Here is a 13,643-nt window from a genome sequence, read left to right on the forward strand (position 1 = left end):
TCCATGCCGATTGCTACTGATAGTGGCACAAGCATTAAATTTTAGGGTTATATGCTTGGGGACCCCTCTTTCTTCTGTCCTAGCTATTACTTTACTTGTGTTGCCTAGAAAAGGACCAGTCCTTAATTTTATTTTAAAAACTGTGATCATGGGAGGCTTAAAATGGGTCATAACACACATCAGGTTGGTTATTTCCTAGGCTACATACCTTGGATAGAATAGCATTATACAAACAAGTTTCTTTTAGAGTCCTGGTACACTTATAATAACCACAAAATAATAGGACTGTAGCAATCTTTTGTCCTACCTCAGTGACTTGATGTATATACTGGGAACGGTCCTCTGTCTGAGGAAGGTCAGTTGAAGTTCTTACTATACAAGTCCAAGTTTTAAGGAAAATGAGTCCCGCAATGAGTTTCCTCATGCTTCGGCCGTGCATGGACCAGTCAGCTTCCGGGTGTGACTGGAACAGGGCTTGTCGTCTTCTTCAGAGTCACTTTGCACGGGCTAGCGAAGCTGCTCCCATCCACATACAGCTCCCAGTCTACTGATGTTTAAGGATGGTCTTGAAGGTTGCGCCCACTAGAATAAACTGAGTCCAATACCTCTACACAGTTATGTTCAACTGGGCTCTCTGACACCTGGAGCAAGGTGGTGGGGTTTAGGGTGTTGTAAACTTCAATGGTTATGCAGGGATTTTGAGAGCAAGCTTTGGTATCCAGTTAGCTAGCATTTGTTAGCTAACGGTGTCTTTTGGTATTTACTAAAGTCACCACAGCATGGGGGCTTTATGTTTAGGTTTTGCCCAAGAGTTAGCTTATCTGCTTCTTGTGCTAACAAGGTCATTGCTGCCAGGGCCCTTAGACATGGGGGCCAGCCTTTGGAAACCCTGGCCTATTTTGAGAGATAGGCCACTGGCCTTGGCCAGGGCCTCACAGTCTGGGTTAAAACTCCAACTGCCATTTTTTCTCTTTCTGACACAGAGTGTAAAAGGTTTTGTCAGGTCAGGTAGCCCCAGGGCTGGGGCCCAGATGAGTTTTGTTTTTTTTTTAACTCATGAAAAGCTCATTGCTGTTGGTTGTAATAGATGTAGTTTATCCAATCTACATTTTTATTAACTGTCACCCATCAAAATATTGACTTAAATCCTGTAGCTATTTGATTTCGGACTTTAAATTGATCTGGTGTTCCTTGCGGGGCTCCAATTGCATCTAAATAGATGTGAGAGTTGAAAGACCCATAAGGGGCTTCTCTCGCTTTATGATGTCTTATTTTTTCTCCCTCTGGTTGATGAAATGCCAGGGTGAAAGGGATAGCCAAATGGACTAAAGCACAAGTGCCACTCTAGTTATTCGGCAGAGTGCCCAGTAAAGGTCCACCACAATACCATCACACATCCGCTTGGGGATGAACAAGGGCTGACTGACTGATAAGCTCTTGCAAATTCTTAAGCTCATCACATCCCTTCAGGTCTCCAAGGAATGCTAAGTTTCCTTCCTATCATGAGAGACACGAAGTGAACTTAGTGTTGGGAGACGGAAGCTGGATGGCCCTCAGGGGCTGACCCGCAGGGTGCCAGACTTCAGGATAGAGCAGAGAGAGCTTGGCACGACTTATTACTCCAGGCTGTAGAATCCTGGAAAAGAGCTACCATGCAGCCTACGCCTGGTTGACTGGAGGACCACCTTAATGGAAAGGGGACAATCTGGGTCTCTGGCCTGCCATGTGCATAGGCATAATAATTGCTTTTATTTAACGTGCAGATGGAATATTTGATCCATTTTAATCAGGAATTTGCACCTTGGTATGCTGCTTTTATTTTAATGTCCAGTTTACAGAAAAATTGGATGATACCTCTTTAACTTTAGCCAATGTTTACACACAGAATTTTCTTTCCAATTAACATTTTAAAACTTGATTAAACCTTTAAAACAAAATATACATATTTTTAACCTTTTAATGTAGGTAAAACTTTACATTGTTATGCCTCCTTATAATTCCTCTATCAAAAGTTTATTTTACTTTCCTTATATACCTTGCACATAAACTGTTCCTTTAATAGTTTTACATTTAGGAGAACTAATTGCTTTTAAATTATACAACAATTTCTTGCATAAATTTCCTTTTATAGCCTTTTTTTTTTTTTTGCTTTAGGATAGTTCTGAACTGAACTAGTGATGTGTGCTCACAATGAGGTTTCCTCTAAAAGTTACTTTTCTACTTTTTTCTGTTAGCAAAGCAGTTGCCACTACAGGTTGAATGTATCTGGGCCATCTGTGGATTACTGAGTTAAGGATTTTTGATAGAAGGCTACAGGTTGTCAGTGGCCTCATTTGGCCCCTCTCTGCCTCTGCGCCCCCCTCTGCCCCTCTCTCCTCTCTGTCTCTCTCTCTCTCTCTCTTCTCTGTCTCTCTCTCTCTCCTCTCTTCTTCTCTCTCTCGCTCCCCCTCTGCCTCTCTCTCTCTCTGCCTCTGCCAGCCGCTTATGCTGCAGTTCTTTCAACCACTGTGGAGGGATCTAAAACCAGCTGTAACCAAGCATCCATGTACAGGAAGTGGTCTGGGTGCCTTGGCTTACAGGTTACTTTGTGCCATACCTTTGAAACAAGGGACCTGTCCAGGCTTCCTTCTGATGGCCAACCCACCTCTAATGCTGGCCAGTCTATCTTACACAAAGTTTTAAGTTTTCCTGGTGTCATAGTACTCCATAGTCTCCCTTAAATCCCTTGTTGAAATTTTTCAACATAGTTCCTAGTGGGGTGGGCTTACTTTGTGCCTCACCCATGTTTCCTCGAGACAAAACACCACGCTCACACCACACGCACACACAAAACAAAGAACAGGTAAAAAGGGCACACACACACTTCTACAGTTTACGCCAAACCAGAGTCAAAACCAAAATCAGAGTATCAAGAAATCTAAGCCAGGTCAAAACCAAAACCAAAGTATCAAGCAATCCAAGTCAAGTCAAAAACAAAAAACAAAGTGCCGGTACAGGCACGTCATGATCAGGCCACGCTTCCATTTAAATGGAGGAGGCAAGTTCCTAAGACCGGTCCTGTCAAGCAATTCAAACCAAGTCAAAACCAAAACCAAAGTGCCAATAAAGGCATGCCATGGGTGATCAGGCCACGCTTCCACTCAAATGGAGTGGGCAAGTTCCAAAGACTAGTCTTACCAAGTTTTAGATGTCCGGACTCCAAGTGCCAGTTCCTTCTCGGTGTTCAGCCACTGCATTGATCCTCTATGGGGGCCTGCCACACACTGCTCTGGTAAGGCGTCCCACTGGGGCAAATGCCTACCCAGGAGCGCTCTCAGAATCTGCGTCGCTCGGGCTGGTCGGAGTCCCCCGCAGGGATGTTCCACAGGGCAGGCTAAAGCTGCCTAAGGAGCTGCCTTGACCATCTGCCAGTCACTTTGCTTCCCGGTCAGGGAACCAAGAAATGTGTCAGGACAAGCCGCAGACAAAACCCCTCAGACACCGAGTTAAAGAACGAAGGGGTTTATTTGGCTGGGAGCATCAGCAAGACTCCTATCTCAAGAGCCGAGCTCCCAAGTGAGCAATTCCTGTCCCTTTTAAGGGCTCACAACTCTAAGAGGGTCCACGTGAGAGGGTCGTGATCGATTGAGCAAGCAGCAGGTATGTGACTGGGGGCAGCATACACCGGTAATTAGAAAGGAACCGACCAGGACGGGGATCTTCACAGTGCCTTTTTAATGCAAATAACCGATTAGGTCAGGGGTCGATCTTTAACTGCCAGGCCCAGGGTGTGGCGCCGGGCTGTCTGCTTGTGGATTTCATTTCTGCCTTTTAGTTTTTACTTCTTCTTTCTTTGGAGGCAAAAATTGGGCACAAGACAATATGAGGGGTGGTCTCCTCCCTTAGAACCAGAGCAGCTCTGCAAGCTTTTGCAAAGGCCTGTCTAAGGCTATGATGAACCATCTTTACTCCCTCATGAGTTAGCAGCCAGGGCGCGTTTTCTCGACTGGCCCAGCATAGGTCCCAGGTCCATCTTCTAGCTTTACTGGTTCAGAACTGGAAGGATCTGTCCCCTTCAGATTCCATGATGGGAGGCAGGCACCTAAATTTGCCTGCTCACTAAAAATTACATTCATTGCAGGAGATATAACTCCTGAAAAGTAATCAAGCAGCAGTTAGAAAAGGGACCTAAATTCAGGACAGGCGCCAGGTGACACATGGTCGCTACAGTTCACCTCTTGGGCTCCTTGACCTCCACAGCCACCCTTCTGGCACTACTGGGAGGCAAGGTCGTGAAAGAAGATTGACAGATTGGGGCCTGACACAGAGAGGCCACAACTTGGTCTCTGGGAAGGACATTTCTAAATCTCTGGAGTATTTTTCAATCTATGAAGACTGCCTTGGCTTCTATTTCCTCTCTCTTTCCTTCGTCCCTTATTTTCTCAGCATGGCTTCCATGAATCACAAAGACCCTCAAGCATCTAGGTAAAGGCTAACTCAGAGCCCTTCTATGTGTGGAAGCAGGAGTTTAAGAGGCAAATGTCAGGCTCAGTGTGAAGCCACTGGCTCTGAAAATAAGGGGAACTGCTCCAGGTTCTAAGCTGGGACCACAGAGAAACACGATGGTTGTCTAAGACATTTTACTGAGCAGGATTTGCTTACAATTTTTAAAAATTATTAGAGACTGGCAAAGGAGTAGATGTAACATCCTCATATATTTTGATGCGGCCGGGTGTGATGGCTCATGCCTGTAATCCCAGCACTTTGGGAGGCCGAGGCGGGCAGATCATCTGAGGTCAGGAGTTCGAGACCAGCCTGGCCAACATGGCCAAACCCCATCTCTACTAAAAATACAAAAATTAGCTGAGTGTGGTGGCGGGTGCCTGTAATCCCAGCTACTCAGGAGAATGAGGCAGGGAGAATTAAGTTAACCCAGGAGGCGGAGGTTGCAGTGAGCTGACATTGCACCACTGCACTCCAGCCTGGGCAATGGGGTGAGACTCTGTCTTCAAAAAAAAAAAAAAATTGATGCAGAAGAACATTTTTTTTTTTTTTTCTGGAGACGAAATCTCACTGTCGCCCAGGCTGGAGTGCAATGGTGCCATCTCGGCTCACTGCAACCTCCATCTCCCAGGTTCAAGTGATTCTCCTGCCTCAGCCTCCCGAGTAGCTGGGATTACAGGCATGCACCACCATGCCTGGCTAACTTTTATATTTTTAGTAGAGATGGGGTTTTGCCATGTTGGCCAGGCTGGTCTCAAACTCCTGACCTCAGGTGATCCACCTGCCTTGGCCTCCCAAAGTGCTGAGATTACAGACATGAGCCACCATGCCCAGCCAAGAACAGTTTTTAAAATGTGAATTTACCATGCAATTTGTGGGCCAGAACACTGCCATGGTTTGGAAGCCCCTGTGTGATTCTCCCAGATGCCAGTTCCGGCACCTCCCTGCCTTTCTCCCATCCCTAGGTTACTACTGTGTTGATCATTCTCTTTTTTCTTTTTTATTTGAGATGGATTCTTGCTTTGTCATCCAGGCTGGAGTGCAGTGGCATGATCTCGGCTCACTGCAACCTCCGCTTCCTGGGTTCAAGCAATTCTTCTGCCTCAGCCTCCTGAGTAGCTGGGATTACAGGCGCACACTACCTTGCCCAGCTAATTTTTGTATTTTTAGTAGAGACGAGGTTTCACCATGTTGGCCAGGCTGGTCTTGAACTCTTGACCTCGTGATCCACCCGCCTCAGCTTCCCAAAGTGCTGGGATTACATGTGTGAGCCACCACGTCTGGCCCATTCTCTTGTTTTTTTTTTAAGAAAAGTATTTCCAAATGTATGTGTAGCTCTAAACAATATATACGTTGGTTTTGCCTGTGTTTGTGCTTTATAAAAATGATATTATTTAGCCAGGCATGGTATGGCGTGTGCCTGTAGTCCTAGCTACGTGGGAGGCTGAAGTGGGAGGACTGACTGAGCCCAGGAGGTTGAGGTGAGTTTTACAGAGGTATGTTTTTAAATTTGCAAGTGTGGTCAGGCATGGTGGGTCACACCTGTAATCTCAGCACTTTGGCAGGCCAAGGTGGTAGGATCATTTGAGCTCAGAAGTACAAGACCAGCCTGGGTAAAATAGTGAGACCTGTCTCTACAAAAAATTTTAAAAATTTGCCAGCCAGGTGTGGTGGCTCACGTCTATAATCCCAGCACTTTGGGAGGCTGAGGTGGGCAGATCACTTGAGGTCAGGAGTTCGAGACCAGCGTGGCCAACATGGTGAAACTCCGTCTCTACTAAAAATACAAAAATTAGCTGGGCGTGATGGCAGGCGCCTGTAATCCCAGCTACTCGGGAGGCTATCAGTTTTAATTGAAAATATTAAACAGTTTACTCATAGTGAATTATAAAACTTTGATAGTTAATGGCTAGGCACAGTGGCTCATCCCTGTAATCCCAGCACTTTGGGAGGCTGAGGTGGGTGGATCCCTTGAGCCCAGGAGTTCAAGACCAGCCTGGGCAACATGGTGAAACCCTGTATCTACTAAAAATACAAAACCTGTGGTCCCAGCTACAGGGAGGGAGGCTGAGGTGGGAGGATCGCTTGAGCCTGGGAGGTCGAGGCTACATGAGCCAAGATCTTGCCACTGCGCTACAGCCTGGGCAACAGAGCCAGACCCTGTCTCACACACACAGATACACACACTTCGATAAATTGTATTATAATTTGTAAGCCATCTATTCTTCATTATGAAAACTTTATAAAAACGTGAAAAAATGTTGCATACTTGTATTTTCTATTCTCCATTTCAGAGCAAGATAATAAAGAGAGGCTCTAAAATATTTATAAATCAAAACCCAATGGGATTAAAAATGAAATATAGAAAACCAGATCTACATGCAGCTGTGCCAGAAAGCATTCGTGGCTTTTTTTTTTTTTTTTAGACAGAGTCTCTGTGGTCCAGGCTGGAGTGCAGTGGTATGATCTTGGCTCACTGCAACCTCCGCCTCCCAGGTTCAAGCAATTTTCCCATCTCAGCCTCTCCAGTAGCTGGGATTACAGGCACCCACCATCATGCCTGGCTAAACTTTTTTGTATTTTTGTAGAGATGGTGGCGGGGGGGGGGGGGGTGGTCTCACCATGTTGGCAAGGCTGGTCTCGAACTCCTGGCCTCAGGTGATCCAGAATGCTGGGATTAGAGGCATGAGCCACCATGCCTGGATGTATGAAGTGTTTTTTTTGGGGGGGGGTTGGGGGGCTCGGAGTCTCTCTCTGCCACCCAGGCTGGAGTGCAGTGGCACGATCTCAGCTCACTGCAACCTCTGCCTCCCAGGTTAAAGTGATTCTCCTGTCTCAGCCTCCCGAGTAGCTGGGACCATAAGCGTGTGTCACCACGCCCAGCTAATTTTTTGTATTCTTAGTAGAGATGGGGTTTCACCGTGTTAGCCAGGATGGTCTCGATCTCCTGACCTTTTGATCCGTCCGCCTTGGCCTCCTGAAGTGCTGGGATTACAGGTGTGAGCCACCGCGCCCAGCCTGCATGAGTGGCTTTTATCTGATGTTCTGGATCCATTTCACATGAAACAAAAACAGGTGCTATAGCAAAGCCAAACCAGGAAAACCCCAATAGAGTATTTTTAGCATGCCTCTTAATTTTTCTATCCCCAGCTTCTTGTTGGTTGTCTGTGATGAGTCTTGGACAAGTAACCTCTTGAGGGGATGCCACTGATGGATGGGCCACGGGTGAAGTGTCAGCAAATGTGAAAAAGCAAATCCAGCTATAACTATATAGACAGTTCATCTACAATGTTCAGCCACATTACCGTAGATAAATCCAATGACTGAAGAAAAAATAATAATTCTCTGAAACATTTGTTCAACTAGCTTTTGTCCCTTGTAATCTATTCGTATGGGCAGCAAGATCATATGCTCCAACATGACTGGCCATGGAGGCAGGTGGTGGAGCGCAGGCAGTGGGCAGCATGGTGAGGGTGGCTGCAACTCAGATCTGGGTCTGGGTCTGGGCCTTATACCACCACGCTTGGCTTTTTTTTTTTTTTTTTTTTTTTTTTTGAGTGGAGTTTTGCTCTTTTTGCCCAGGCTGGAGTGCAATGGTGCCATCTCAGCTCACTGCAACCTCTGCCTCCCAGGTTCAAGTCATTATCCTGCCTCAGCCTCCCAAGTAGCTGGGATTACAGGCACACACCACCACACCTGGCCTAATTTTTGTATTTTTAGTAGAGACAGGGTTTCACCATGTTGGCGAGGCTGGTCTCGAACTCCTGGCCTCAAGTGATCCGCCTGCCTAGGCCTCCCAAAGTGCTGGATTACAGGTGTGAGCCACTGCGCCAGGCCCTGTCTTGTCTTTTAAATAACATCTCCAAAGTGGCGATAGAAAAGAAATACCAACCTGTAAGTATATGCTTAGCTGATGTATACTCCAAGAATGAGGATAAAAATTAAAACATTTTTTAAAAATCAAAAGTTGAAATAATTTACAAACTGATTTTCATTAATACTCATGTAAAAGATGTATTTTAGGAAAAAGGAAACTATGAGCCTAGAGAGGCCTGACATGCAGGAATGAATGGTAAGTGAAGAAAACAGTAAATGGATGGCTAAATCTAAACACACATTAGTTATATATATAAAAAAATGTATAATGATATCAGGCCGGGCATGTAATGGGCCTGTAATCCCAGCACTTTGAGAGGCTGTGGCAGGAGGATCCTTTGACCTCAGTAGTTCGAGACCAGCCTGACCAACATGGTGAAAACCTGTCTTTACTAAAAATACAAAAAAATACAAAAACATTAGCCAAGCATGGAGGCGCATGCCTGTAATCTCAGCTACTCAGGGAGGCTGAGGCATGAGAATCACTTGAACTCAGGAGGCAGAGGCTGCGGTGAGCCAAGATTGTGCCACTGTACTCCAGCCTGGGCAACAGAGTGAGACTCTGTCTCGAGAAAACAAACAAACAAACAAATAAATAAATAAAGCAATATGTATAATGATATCTAACTTCTGAGGCAAAAGAATCTCAGCCAAGAGGTTTTTCTTCCTTTTTTAAGAGATGGGGTTCTGCTCTGTTGACCAAAGCTGAGTGCAGTGGCGTGATCATACCTCACTGCAGCCTTGAACTCTGGGGCTCAAATGAGGGGGTGAACTTTTGAAATATTGTAAGATCCCTATATTTTCAGAGAAGGATAAAGATACTGATTATCTTCAGATAAAACCACCTTTCCAAAATTATGACTGTAAGAAAAATCTGATATAGTTGACTCCATCTTGCTTCTAACATCCAAGCTGTCCTTAGTCATTCCAAGCCAACTTTGGGAGAAAGTTAGTTTATAGTTTAATCTTAAAGCAAGAATAATAATAGCCTTCCCAGAACTAAACTGCCTTTGTAAAACTGATAAAAGCCCACAAGGTTAGAATAATGAGAGGGCTCTGGATTCTGCTAAGATTTAGGCATAATTAGCTAGGCACGGTGGCTCATGCCTGTAATCCCAGCACTTTGGGAGGCCAAGGTGGGCAGATCATGAGGTCAGGGGTTCGAGACCAGCCTGGCCAACATAGTGAAACCCTGTCTCTACTAAAAATACAAAATATTAGCCAGGCGTGATGGTGAGTGCCTGTAATCCCAGCTACTCGGGAGGCTGAGGCTGGAGAATCACTTGAACCCGGGAGGCGGAGGTTGCAGTGAGCTGAGGTCGTGCTACTGCACTCTAGCCCAGGCAATAGTGCAAGATGCTGTCTCAAAAAATAAATAAATAAAAATAATAAACTCCCTTCTTTCCCAGTCTGTCTGCATCTTGTTATTGGACTGCGAGAACAAGCAGCCGGACTCCATTCTTTCCGGAACACTAGAGCAGAGCAGGTCCCTCATGCCCTTGCTCTCTGTCCTAGTCCCTCAAGAAGACCTCAGGCAAGATGTAGACTGAGAAGCAGATGGATCAGGTGGATACATCAGGGAGGACGCTGTCTGTGAACCAGAAGTTAGGCCCACACCAGGCACTGAATCCATCAACACCTTGATGCTGGACTTCCAGACTCCAGAACTGTGAGAGATAATTTCCGTTGTTTAACTCAGCCACTCTATGGTATTGTGTTGTGGCAGCGGAGCTGAATTAAGACAGGGCCCCTTTCCCCACGGCCTGGACCCCCACTTACCCTTCTTGGTGCAGATGACACGGCAGCACTTGGGAGGCATGCCGGCCAGAGGTTGCTGCCTTGGGCTGTCTCCACTTCACCTAGGGGGTCAGGGATCTGAGGACCTGCCCAGGAAAGGGAGAAAGGGTAAGAATGAGAATGAGTCAGCCTGGGGTTCTAAACTGAGATGTCTGAGCCACCCTCCTACACTCATCAACAGCCCTTTACTCTCATTGACCCTAAATACCAACTCCCCTTTTGCCTAAGAGACCTGAGGGAGGGACACTTACCCTCACCATCTGCAGCCTAAGCGCTGTGTTCCCTGGGATAGGCTCACCAGTCTGTAGGGTGGGAGAGGACTTTTATAGGATAGAAGCTGGAATAAATGACTAGCTGGATTGGGGTTTCAGAAAGGTCATCTCCTACCTCAGTAGGATGTAAAACTGTGGTCCACAGGACCTCATATCCCAGTCTTTGTTGTTGTTTAGAGACTCAATATGTTAATGAGTTGAATTACAAAGTTAATACACTTGTAGTAATTTAACAGTAGAGAAATGTCTAAAGTTGGCTGGGCACAGTGCCTCATGCCTGTAATCCCAGCACTTTGGGAGGCCAAGGCAGGTGGATCACCTGAGGTCAGGAGTTTGAGACCAGCCTGGACAACATGGTGAAACCCCTCTCTACTAAAAATACAAAAATTAGCTGGGCGAGGTGGCTCATGCCTATAATTCCAGCTACTCAGGAGGCTGAGGCAGGAGAATTGCTTGAACCCAGGAGGTGGAGGTTGCAGTGAGCCGAGATCGTGTCATTGCACTCCAGCCTGGGCAACAGAGCGAGACTCTTATTATTATATTATTATTATATTTAATATTATATATTATATTATACATAATAATAATATAATAATAATAATAATAATAATAGCAGAACTAAAAAGTTGTTGTGCCTCCCATATTGCCCCTTAAGGACCAAACTGTCAGGAATGTCTCCCAGCTGGAAAGGGTGTTGGATGCTGATAGCTCACAGCCAAGTTCCTCTCCACAAATTTTGCCTTCAGCAGATACGAGTTGGCTCTCACAAGGTGTTGCCTCCTTGCCAAAACCAGTCTATGTCCAATGGCTGGTCATTCAAGGCTATAATGGCCTGGCCCTCTGACCTTAATTTGGTATGACTCGGAAGGACCATTCCTCCTCTGGTGCTTATTGTGGGGTTGTCTGAGGCCTCTGCTGTGGGGCAAGTGAGGCACTTGTTTGGCGTGCAAAATTTAAGGGGGCACTCCAAAACTCAATATTTTTAAAAGTCAGAATTAATGCCAAAAAGAGGCCATGATGAAAAAAAAAATTTTTAAATAAAGATAGGACCTGTCTGCATTTCATTTTCCTCTGCCTTCCCTGATCGGCTTTTGATCTGTTTTGATTAACTGGATTGGTGAGCTGAACTCAGTGTGCAAATTTGGATCGCAATTAATATAAGCTAACACGTGGCTTTGAATATGCTAGGTATTTTGTCTTTATCACTTATAAAATGTACAGTGAATTAGTTTCAAGGTTGTGTACTGTTTTTAGATAATAACATAAAGTAATAAAAAAAGCCTAGGATGAGAATTATAGTTCATAAATTGTTCCTGTGGTTGTTTATTGATCAACAATTATTTATTGAGCATGTATAGTGTGCCAACCACTAATCTAGACACTTGGAAACAAAACAGAGTAGGCTGCTTGCCTTCAAGAAGCTTACGTTCAAAGAATTGATTAGGCATTCCCTTAAGATATTAATGAACTGGAGAGAAACTCACTATATTCCCATTTTCCTTTCCTTCTAGCTAATAGTCTTTTGTTTCCTAGCTCCAGAAAGTTTAGTGTATCCTGGTGCTAAAGATAAATTAAGGCCAGGCACAGTGGCTCATGCCTGTAATCCTAGCACTCTGGAAGGCTGAGGTGGGCAGATTGCTTGAGCCCAGGAGTTTGAGACTAGTCTAGGCAGCATGGTGAAACCCTGTCTCTACAAAAGATACAAAAATTAGCCAGGCATGGTGGCACATGCCTGTAGTCTCAGCTACTTGGGAAGCTGAGGTGGGAGGATCGCCAGAGCCCAGGAGGTAGAGGCTGTAGTGAGCCGTGATTGCACCACTGCACTCCAGCCTGGGTGACAGAGTAAGACACTGTCTCAGAAAAAAAAAAAAAGGATAAATTAAGTGCTTAATAAAGTGCTTCTAAGAATTTTCTTTCTTTTTCCCCTGACACTGGCCTTTTATCTTCTACCTATCAAAGTGTAAGACTGTCCATGTGGCTGCAAAATCCTCTACAAATAAAAGTATACCCCACGAGTACACACATGAGATCCCTTTTTCAGTTCTATTGTTCATACAGGCACAAGCCAGAAAAAATTTGAGAGATAAGAGTATCATGATAGTACAATCTTGATCCATGATCTTGAGAAAAAGCTGTCTACATCTGGGATGCCATCTGCTTCTGGAGAGAAACTTCCCTGGTTAGCTTTACCTTAAGGTTTCCAATCAGTATACAGTTCCAGGAGTCTGGTGGGGGCCCTTCTGAGTTGTGAGATTATGAGACCAAGGTTCAGGATCTCAAAGTTTTGCTGCATTGTGGGTGCCAAGGGCAGTTTTTCTGTGATGTTGCCCTCAGAAGACCCAATCGATCTCCAGGTTCTAGATTGTGAAAGGTTTGATTGTCCTCAGTCAGTGGACTATGAAAGTCTTTTTTAACCTGGTGAAAATACACTTTGGCATAATGCATTAAAACCTTGTAGCATTTAGTCATATCAGTATTTAGTAGCAGAAGATACATGACGTTCTATTATTAGGTGCATAGGCCTTTCCAGTGACTATTTATTTCATAAGGGGTCAACTTCCATCTTCTACTGGAAGTGGATCTGATTGTCATCAATCTGGTACACCTTTGACCAAGGCAATCTAGTCAATTCAGTTAGCTTTGCCTAATGTTATTGTATCTGCAATCCTTTTTTAAAAACTGGCCAGCCGCGGTGGCTCACGCCTGTAATCCCAACACTTTGGGAGGCCAAGGCAGGAGGATTGCCTGAGGTCAGGAGTTTGAGACCAGCCTGGCCAACATGGTGAAACCCCATCTCTACTAAAAATATAAATATTAGCCAGGCATGGTGGCAGTTGCCTGTAATCCCAGCAACTTGGGAAGCTGAGGCAGAAGAATCACTTGAATCCGGGAGGCACAGGTTGCAGTGAGCCGAGATCATGCCATTGCACTCCAGCCTGGGCAACAGAGGGACATTCTATCTCAAAAAAAACAAAAAAAAAACAAAAAACTGTTTTATGGCCAGACGCCGTGGCTCATGCCTGTAATCCCAACACTTTGGGAGGTCGAGGAGGGTGAATCACCTGAGGTTTGGAGTTCAAGACCAGCTTGGCCAACATAATGAAACACCACCTTTACTAAAAATACAAAATTAGCTGGGTGTGGTGGCACATGCCTGTAATCCCAGCTACTTGAGAGGCTGAGGCAGGAGAATCACTTGAATCTGGGAGGCAGAGG

General features: G+C 45.2%; 1 pseudogene; it reads right to left on the reverse strand.

Annotated features, from left to right (window-relative positions):
* Nucleotides 1–1,154: 1,154 nt before the first annotated feature.
* LOC115930608 (signal peptidase complex subunit 1-like) lies at nt 1,155–7,937 on the reverse strand (annotated as a pseudogene).
* Nucleotides 7,938–13,643: the final 5,706 nt, after the last annotated feature.

This window comes from Gorilla gorilla, chromosome 1, assembly GCF_029281585.2.
Source record: "Gorilla gorilla gorilla isolate KB3781 chromosome 1, NHGRI_mGorGor1-v2.1_pri, whole genome shotgun sequence".
NCBI lineage: Eukaryota > Metazoa > Chordata > Mammalia > Primates > Hominidae > Gorilla > Gorilla gorilla.